General features: G+C 49.4%; 1 protein-coding gene across 1 annotated transcript in view; it reads right to left on the bottom strand.

The window, feature by feature from the left end:
• Positions 1–6,276: 6,276 nt before the first annotated feature.
• The window catches only part of TGFBRAP1 (transforming growth factor beta receptor associated protein 1), a 45,019-nt gene continuing 43,692 nt past the window's right edge, over positions 6,277–7,603 (bottom strand). The window contains exon 13 of the mRNA XM_084900899.1: positions 6,277–7,586. The gene's annotated coding sequence lies outside the window, so the exon portion shown is untranslated. The remainder of the gene's footprint in view (positions 7,587–7,603) is intronic.

Here is a 7,603-nt window from a genome sequence, read left to right as displayed (position 1 = left end):
AGGGAAGCGGGAGGGAGGCAGGAGCCTGACAAGGGGGAGGGTGGGCAGCTTTAACAGGCGCCCAGCTGGAAGTGCCTGTGAAGAATAACCCTCTGTCCCTCACTGAAGTCCAGGGCAGTGGGCGGGTTCTCGGCCGGGAGGCGGTTCGGGACTCCCTCCTCCCGTCTAGGTTCCCGCTGGCCCCTGAGGAGAGGAAAGGGTGTGGGAAAGCAGGGCGGTAAGACACCCACAGAACCCTGGACTTCCGTGTCAAGACTGAGTCACATGACCACACAGCTGCACAAGAGGCTGGGAGGGGAGCCTACACTCTGGAGCAGTGGTCCTCAGCCTTCCTAACGCTGCGACCCTGTAATACAGCTCCTCATGTTGTGGTGACCCCCAAGCACAAAATTATTTTCCTTGCTACTTCATAACTGTAATTTTGCTACTGTTATGAATCGTAATGTAAATATCTGTGTTTTCTGATGGTCTTAGGCTCTACAGCATAATTTTATGGTTGGGTCACAACATGAGGAACTGTATTAAAAGATTGCGGAATTAGGAAGGATGAGAACCACTGCTCTAGAATGAGTGCCAGCTGTGACTTTCTTAGCCTGGAAGGAGAGGAGAAGGATTTGGTGTGTTCCCAGCAGCCTCTGCCAAGACATGCACAATTTTGAAAAACAAGGGATCCTAGCACCTACACAAATTTTCACATCTGAAATAGAAATCTCATCACTGGCCCTTTCCTTGTTGTAACGTAAGCACATCTCTGTCACAGCCACCCGGAAGGCTGCCTCTCTCTCCACTCTCCCCCACATACAGGGACCCGCTCCCGGACAAGAGACTGCAAGCACTTACACCTGTGCCAAGGAAGAGAGGAACCACAGGCAACCTTTTACACACAGATGTGGGACAGGAGGGCTAACCTGAAAATTTGCAGCCGCAAAAAAGTAAAGTTGCCAAATAAGAAAAAAAATACTATTTAAAACAAAATCAACAGTGAATGAAAGTTCAATTCGTTGGTGCATGGGCAGGCAAAATAGCAATTTTAGACAGTGAATAAGGAAAAATGGAATTTATTTAAAGAAAAGGAGTTGGAGGATGGGAATATCCAAAGGGAAGGGCTGCATGGCACCGAGCCAAAGGGAACTGGATGGATGATGGCAGCCCTTCGGAGCTCAAATCCTGCCTCATACGCAGTCAGTGGCAGGAAGCTTTTGTCATCAGTGGGTTTGGGGGGCGTGGGGGGCGGCCTTGGGCAGTAGGTTGGGTCAACAGGAATGCCACGTGGGTGCTTTCGGCAGTTTTAGCCCCTTAAATGGTTTGATTCCTGGTGTCTGGCATTTCTGGTCCGACAAGCCTTCCTATGTTTGTCCTCCTGAGGCGGGGAAGCTTACAAATGGCCGTAAGTAATTCTAGTGACTTGTAAGTCCTGACAGTGATTGAGACCACCTTTGCCTGAGAATTTGTTTGTTAAAGGAAAAAGTTCAGAGCTTTGTCTATTAAAAGGTGGAGACTGGTCGCCAGTGACAAGAAAGACCTCACAGAATGTGGGAGGAGCACAGGCCACGCCCTGGTGATTACATTATTCAAGGAAAGTCAGGGCTTCCCATCCTATCTGGATCCCTAAGAATAGAAGGGTGCTGAGCACAAGCATGGTGTGTGTGTGTGTGTGTGTGTGTGTGTGTGTGTGTGAGTGTGCGCGGGCGCAAAGGAGATGGCTGAGAAGTTACCTTAGCAGGCAGTTCCCCAGCTCAGTCAACACCAATGAAATCTGAAAGGGAAAAACTAGTATTTCAAGTGAGCGAACAGAAAGTGTTCTCCGGGGAAAGAGGGCCATCATGGTGAGGGACCGTGGGAGCCCTGAGGAAAGGCAAAGGGATTCGTGCAGCCAAGACGACACTGCTGGCAGAGCGGGTGTCTGAGAGCCAGCCATGGGAAAGGGCTCTACAGACCACCTCCTCCCGCGGCGGGAGGCGGCAGCCCTGGACCGGCAGGCGGCAGCCACAGAGGCACTTTCCTAGTCTCTGCAACACAGCGAGACTCCGGGGGTTGAAATATGGGGGTTGGGACTCTGAGAGCTCAGACAGCCATGGGGACCCTGCAGCCCAGGTCCTCGCTGGGTGCTGCCCTGAGACCCAAGAGCCTGTGGGGCAGCGTTTGCTGTCAGAGGCTGGCCACCCCCACTGCTCTGGCCTGACTTCTTCGAAGGGTCCTCAGACACCACCTGCTCTACCTCTGTCTGCGATGGCACCAGAGTCCAGAGGGTGTGACTTGCCCAGGACCACAGTTGGCTGGTGGAGTGAGGCCCAGGTTTCCCGACACCTCGTGATAACATGTATTTCTCAAATCACCCCTGGCCTGCTGAGCGTGTGCTGCTTTGTAATCCCTTCTTGCCGGTCTCATTTAGCTAATCGGCCACTCTGGAGAGCAGACTGGATTAGCGGTGTGCCCCCAGCTGCCAGCACAGAAAGCAGGCCTCATTAATTCCGTCTCTGAGTGAGGCATTCACACGCTGGTAGACAGTGCTCCCGCCGCTGAGCTTTCTGAGATGGTAAAAGGGCCTCTTGTCCATATGGGCTAGATTCCTGCACGTTTTCATTTCAATGGTAAGCTTGACAGATCTGCGAAGAGCAGATGGGGTGTTAGTTAGCTTCTAATTACTCCTAACTCAGCCAAGGCCCATTTAACGGAGCTGGCGCTTCTCTCCGTCCATCAGTTCACTATTCTTCTCACTCAGTCACCAGGACAGGCAGTGAGTCCACACCCTGCCCAGTCTGGTCAGGGGTGTAAGCCCATGCACCCCCTCTTCACCCTAGCATGCAAATGAGCCCCCAATACCAATGACATGGAAATGCAAAAAGAACAGCCATATTTCGCCCCAGGGTTTTCTGCAGGAAGAGTCAGCCCGGGCTGGTTCCTGGGTTTTGCTTCTGTTCGTGGTTGGTGAAGCAGCAGGCAGGGACCTGCTGGTTGGGCAGAGCTCCGGCTTGATGTGCCTCAGCCATAGGACAACCACCCAACACCCTGCCTCAGTTTCTTCAACTTGAAATAAGAACGACTCGTGCACCTCCCCCTACCAGCAGGGTGGCATGCAGCACAGAATGGTCAGCCTATGTCAGCTCACCCTGTGCTCAGGGCGGGGCCAGGCCTGGGTGAGAGAATGCCCAGTCACTGCATAGAACATCCCAGACCTGCTATGAACTAAGAGGGAAACTAACTCTTAGAAGGTGAAATTTTTTAAAGGTTCTATTCCTTGAATACATTGAGGATTAGCAATGTAAGGGCAGCAGGCTTACTTAGAGTGTTTAGCTAAAAGGTAAAGTATGTCAGAAGTAACCAGCAACCTCCATTGACTCCTCAGGGAACCATGTACCTGAAGGGGCAGTCAAGGAGCAGCATGAGAGCGTGCAGGAGAGAAATGAGAATGGATCATTTAAAATGTGGTAAAGTGGAGAGAAACCAAGATGGCAGCATAGGGTAGACACCTAAATACAGCCTACCACAACAAATTTGAATTTAGAACTGGAAAACGGGAAACATCGCCCTGAAGCGCCGGACGGCTGGCTGAGAGGAGGCTCTACCATCTGGGAAGGAGAGAGAAGGCACGCTGAACCTCAGGAACTGTGAAGGTGCAGAGAACTGTTCACGCAAAAAGGCGGCCACCTGACTTTGCTGCTGGCTTGCTTGCGGAGTGTGGAGAGGGCGGGCTGGGCTGAGTTAGCTACTGGCTTACTCCCTGCACACGGAGAGGGTGGACAGCTAATGTGCGGCTGTCTTTCTTGTTCAGGAGGAAAACAGAACCACCCTATTGCTCTGATAGACGGCCCCAGACAGGGAGAGGCCAGACTGTCAGGCAGCGGGCAGAGATCTCTCGGAGGTGTGTGAAGCCAGCAGCCATTACTGCGGGACTCAGAAACCAGACCCTCGTAGGGAGGGGCTGAATAAAGCTTGTCTGCAGCTGAAACCAGTTTGGCTCAGTGGATAGAGCATCGGCCTGCAGACTGAAAGGTTCCGGGTTCGAGTCCGTCAGGGCATGTACCTTGGCAGCTGGTCGATGTTTCTCTCTCATCGACGTTTCTAGCTCTCTATCCCTCTTCCTTCCTCTCTGTAAAAAAATCAACAAAATATATTTAAAAAAAAAAAAAAAAAAAAAAAAAAAGCTTGTCTGCAACACCCAGAGACTCCGCCCCATCCAAGTGGAGCACAGAAGCCCTTCCAGTGGCTAGCTTTCTTGTTTGCCACGAATAGGACTCTTCTAGGGAGGGGCAGACAGGAATCCAAAGCTTGTCTGCGCCTATACCAAAGAGGTGCACACGCCTGCAACCAATCTTGCAGGATTCACCAAAGCTTGGCTGTGCGACCCCAAGACTCTGTCCCATCGAAGCGGAATACAGAAACCCTCCTAGCTGAGACACTTCTGATCCTCATAGCCAATTGGCTTGAAAATCAACGCTTCCCAGTGATACCAACAACAAGCAAGGCTTAACAACAAGACTGCACACACAACCCACAAAGGGCTACACCAAGACTATCCACCTCAGGTAACTGGGAGGCTGACCCGCTGAACCATATAGGACACCTTAGCACACAAAGCCACCCTACCAACTCAGGGAAGCTGTGAAAATGCCGAGACAAGCCAAAACCAGTTTGGCTCAGTGGATAGAGCGTCAGTCTGTGGACTGAAAGGTCCCAGGTTCGATTCCGGTTAAGGGCATGTACATTGGTTGCGGGCACATTCCCGGTGGGGGTGTGCAGTAGGCAGCTGGTCGATGTCTCTCTCTCATTGATGTTTCTAACTCTCTATCCCTCTCCTTTCCTCTCTGTGAAAAATCAATAAAATATATTTAAAAAAAAAAAAAAGAAGAAGAAGAAAATGCCGAGACAAGGAAACAGATCACAAACAAAAGAAATGGAGGACAAGAAGCAACTGGATATAGAGTTCAAAACCATGCTTATAAGGTTTTTCAAGAATTTCCTAGAAAAGGCCGATAAAATAAACGAGACCTATGAGGATATGAAAAAGGATCAACTAGAAATAAAGAATACATTGTCTGAAATAAAAAAATATTATACAGAGTCCTAAAAACAGAATGGAAGATTGCAAGAATCAAGAACATAAAGAGCCAGAAGATACTCCTCTACAGAAGCAAGAAGGCAAGAGAATCCAGAAAGTTGAAGATAGTGTAAGAAACCTATGGGACAATTTCAAACAAACCAACATCAGAATTATGGGGGTCCCAGAAGATGAGAGAGAGCAAGATACCAAAAGAATACTGGAAGAAATAGTGACTTTCCCACCTGGTGAAAGAAATAGACTTACAAGTCCAGGAAGTGCACAGAACCCCAAACAAAAGGAATCCAAAGAAGACCACACCAAGACACATCATAATTAAAATTCCAAGAGCAAAAGACAAAGAGAGAATATTAAAAGCAGCAAGAGAAAAGCAGGTAGTTATGTATAAAGGAGCACCTATACGATTGTCAGCTGATTTCTCAACAGAAACCATGCAGGCCAGACGGGAATGGCAAGAAATATTCAAAATGATGAACAACAAGAACCTACAACCAAGATTACTCTACCCAGCAAAGCTATCATTCAGAATTGAAGGTCAGATAAAGAGCTTCACAGACAAGAAAAAGTTAAAGGAGTTCTCAACACCAAACCAGGATTACATGAAATGTTGAAGGGTATTCTTTAAGAAGAGGAAGAAGAAGAAAAAGGTAAAGGTAAAAAATTAGTAACAACAAAAAGACATCAAATACATACCTACCAACAAGTGAATCTAAAAATCAAGTGAATAAAAAATTTGAAGAACAAAATGGACTGGTGAATACAATAGAATTAGGGATACAGAAAGGAAGTGGACTAACAATTCTCAGGGGGAGGGAGGGTCTGAAGGGTGCAGGAAGAAATTGGACAAAAATCTTACACCTATGAAGACAGTAGTGTAAGGGCATGTGGTGGGGTTGGGAATCAGGTGGAGGGGAGCTATTGGGAGGGGGAGGAACACTTGTTATAATTTGAACAATAAAGATTTATTATAATATATATATATATTAAAAATATAAATAATAAAAATAATTATTGTATAAACAAAACAAAGCAAAACAAACAAACAAAAAAACCACAGATGGCCATGGAATCCTGCCAGTGCCGGGAGGAGCCCGGTCATGAGCTCTGGAACTCCGCAGGCACCACTGGGCGAGTGGACACCCTCCATTTATCAAGTGAATTTTATTAAAACAAAACAAAACAAAACAAACAAACAAAAAAAAACTACAGAAAGGACAAAGAATTAAAAGAATTTTAATAAAATCAAGTTTACATTTGTACATCTTGTGTATTTGGGACCCAACCAGGGGCAAAGGATAGAGTTGCACGGACACCGGTTTCCATAGGAGAGCAAGCAAAAAGCAAGGGCTGCCCCGGCTGTGTGACAGGCTTCGCTCCACGGCGACCGAGGCCCTCCCCCCAGCACGGTCCCGGGCGGAGCCAGGCCCGGCCACAGCCTCACTCCCCGTTAGTGCTCGACGGGCAGCAGCAGATCCACAGGCCATCAAACGAGACAATCTTGCCCACAGAACATAAGTGACAGCTGGTTCGGTGCCTGCTGTTCTAACTAAAATGGTCACACAGAGCCTGGAGGGGAAGGCTGAGCGGTGCTTCTGACTGCTCTGCCCCCCGCAGCACGCTCACAAGCAGCAGGCCTGTGGGACGAACATGGATTTCTTTTCAAAATGTGATTTGAGAAAAGAGCCTTGTGGAAGTTGGAGGAAGATTAGAGAAGGGTTTCGAACACAGGAGACAATTCTGCAGTGTCACAGAGTCCTGCCTGTCTTCAAGGGTTTGGGAGAGCTGGAAAACTGTTCGACTGCAACTCCCATTATTCTAAAGGAAAACAAACATTTCAAAGTATAGACCAATGTTCAGAGAAAAAAAGAGACTGACCAGGGGCCCCAAGTTAGAAATGAGCAATCACAAGACTTTTTCAAGGTTGTACCCATTCTGAGGAGAGAACAGTGCTTTGCAAAGTGCATATTGCATGGACTAGCCGCCCGTTCTTCGAGGAGTAGATCGGAGCACAGTTGGGCGGTGATCTGCACAGTAACATGGTGATCTGCACGCCACCCGCAGGTAGCGCCGGCGGGCTGTGTCCCCGAGCAGCAGCACGGGGCTGCGCGCAGGCAGAATGCCTTCCTTCTCCGCTGGGCTCACGGAGGCCGACTTAGGAAAGTAGGCGTGGCCGCCGTTGCCGTCTCGGCCCAGTCGGAACCACAAGGGAAAAGGAAGGCTGACGATTCGCAGTGCAGAGGTCTTTAAAGACCGGAGTGGGCTCTTCACCCCCCTCTGTAAGGCTGAGGCGCGGGAGGGCGTGCTCCAGGGCGCTCCCCTCACAGACGCTGATGTTTGCTTGCAAGCCTGGCACCGGGGTACAGTGTCTTCATTTTCCATCCCTAACAGAGTCAGCCACCAAAACGAAGACATCCGAGGGCAGAGCGGAACCACAGACCCATCGCAGTCTGGGACGACGGCCCTGGTTTCCCTGTGGCCAGGAACCCAGGGCGGCATGTGCGGTGCTGGAGGGGAGGCGGCGGCCAGCCTCCCTAGGCGGGCATC

Source organism: Pipistrellus hanaki (genome assembly GCF_964339955.1).
Source record: "Pipistrellus hanaki genome assembly, chromosome: 12".
In the NCBI taxonomy this organism is placed as follows: Eukaryota; Metazoa; Chordata; class Mammalia; order Chiroptera; family Vespertilionidae; genus Pipistrellus; species Pipistrellus hanaki.
Note: the sequence above shows the minus strand (reverse complement) of the source record. Positions and strands in the feature narration are given on the sequence as shown.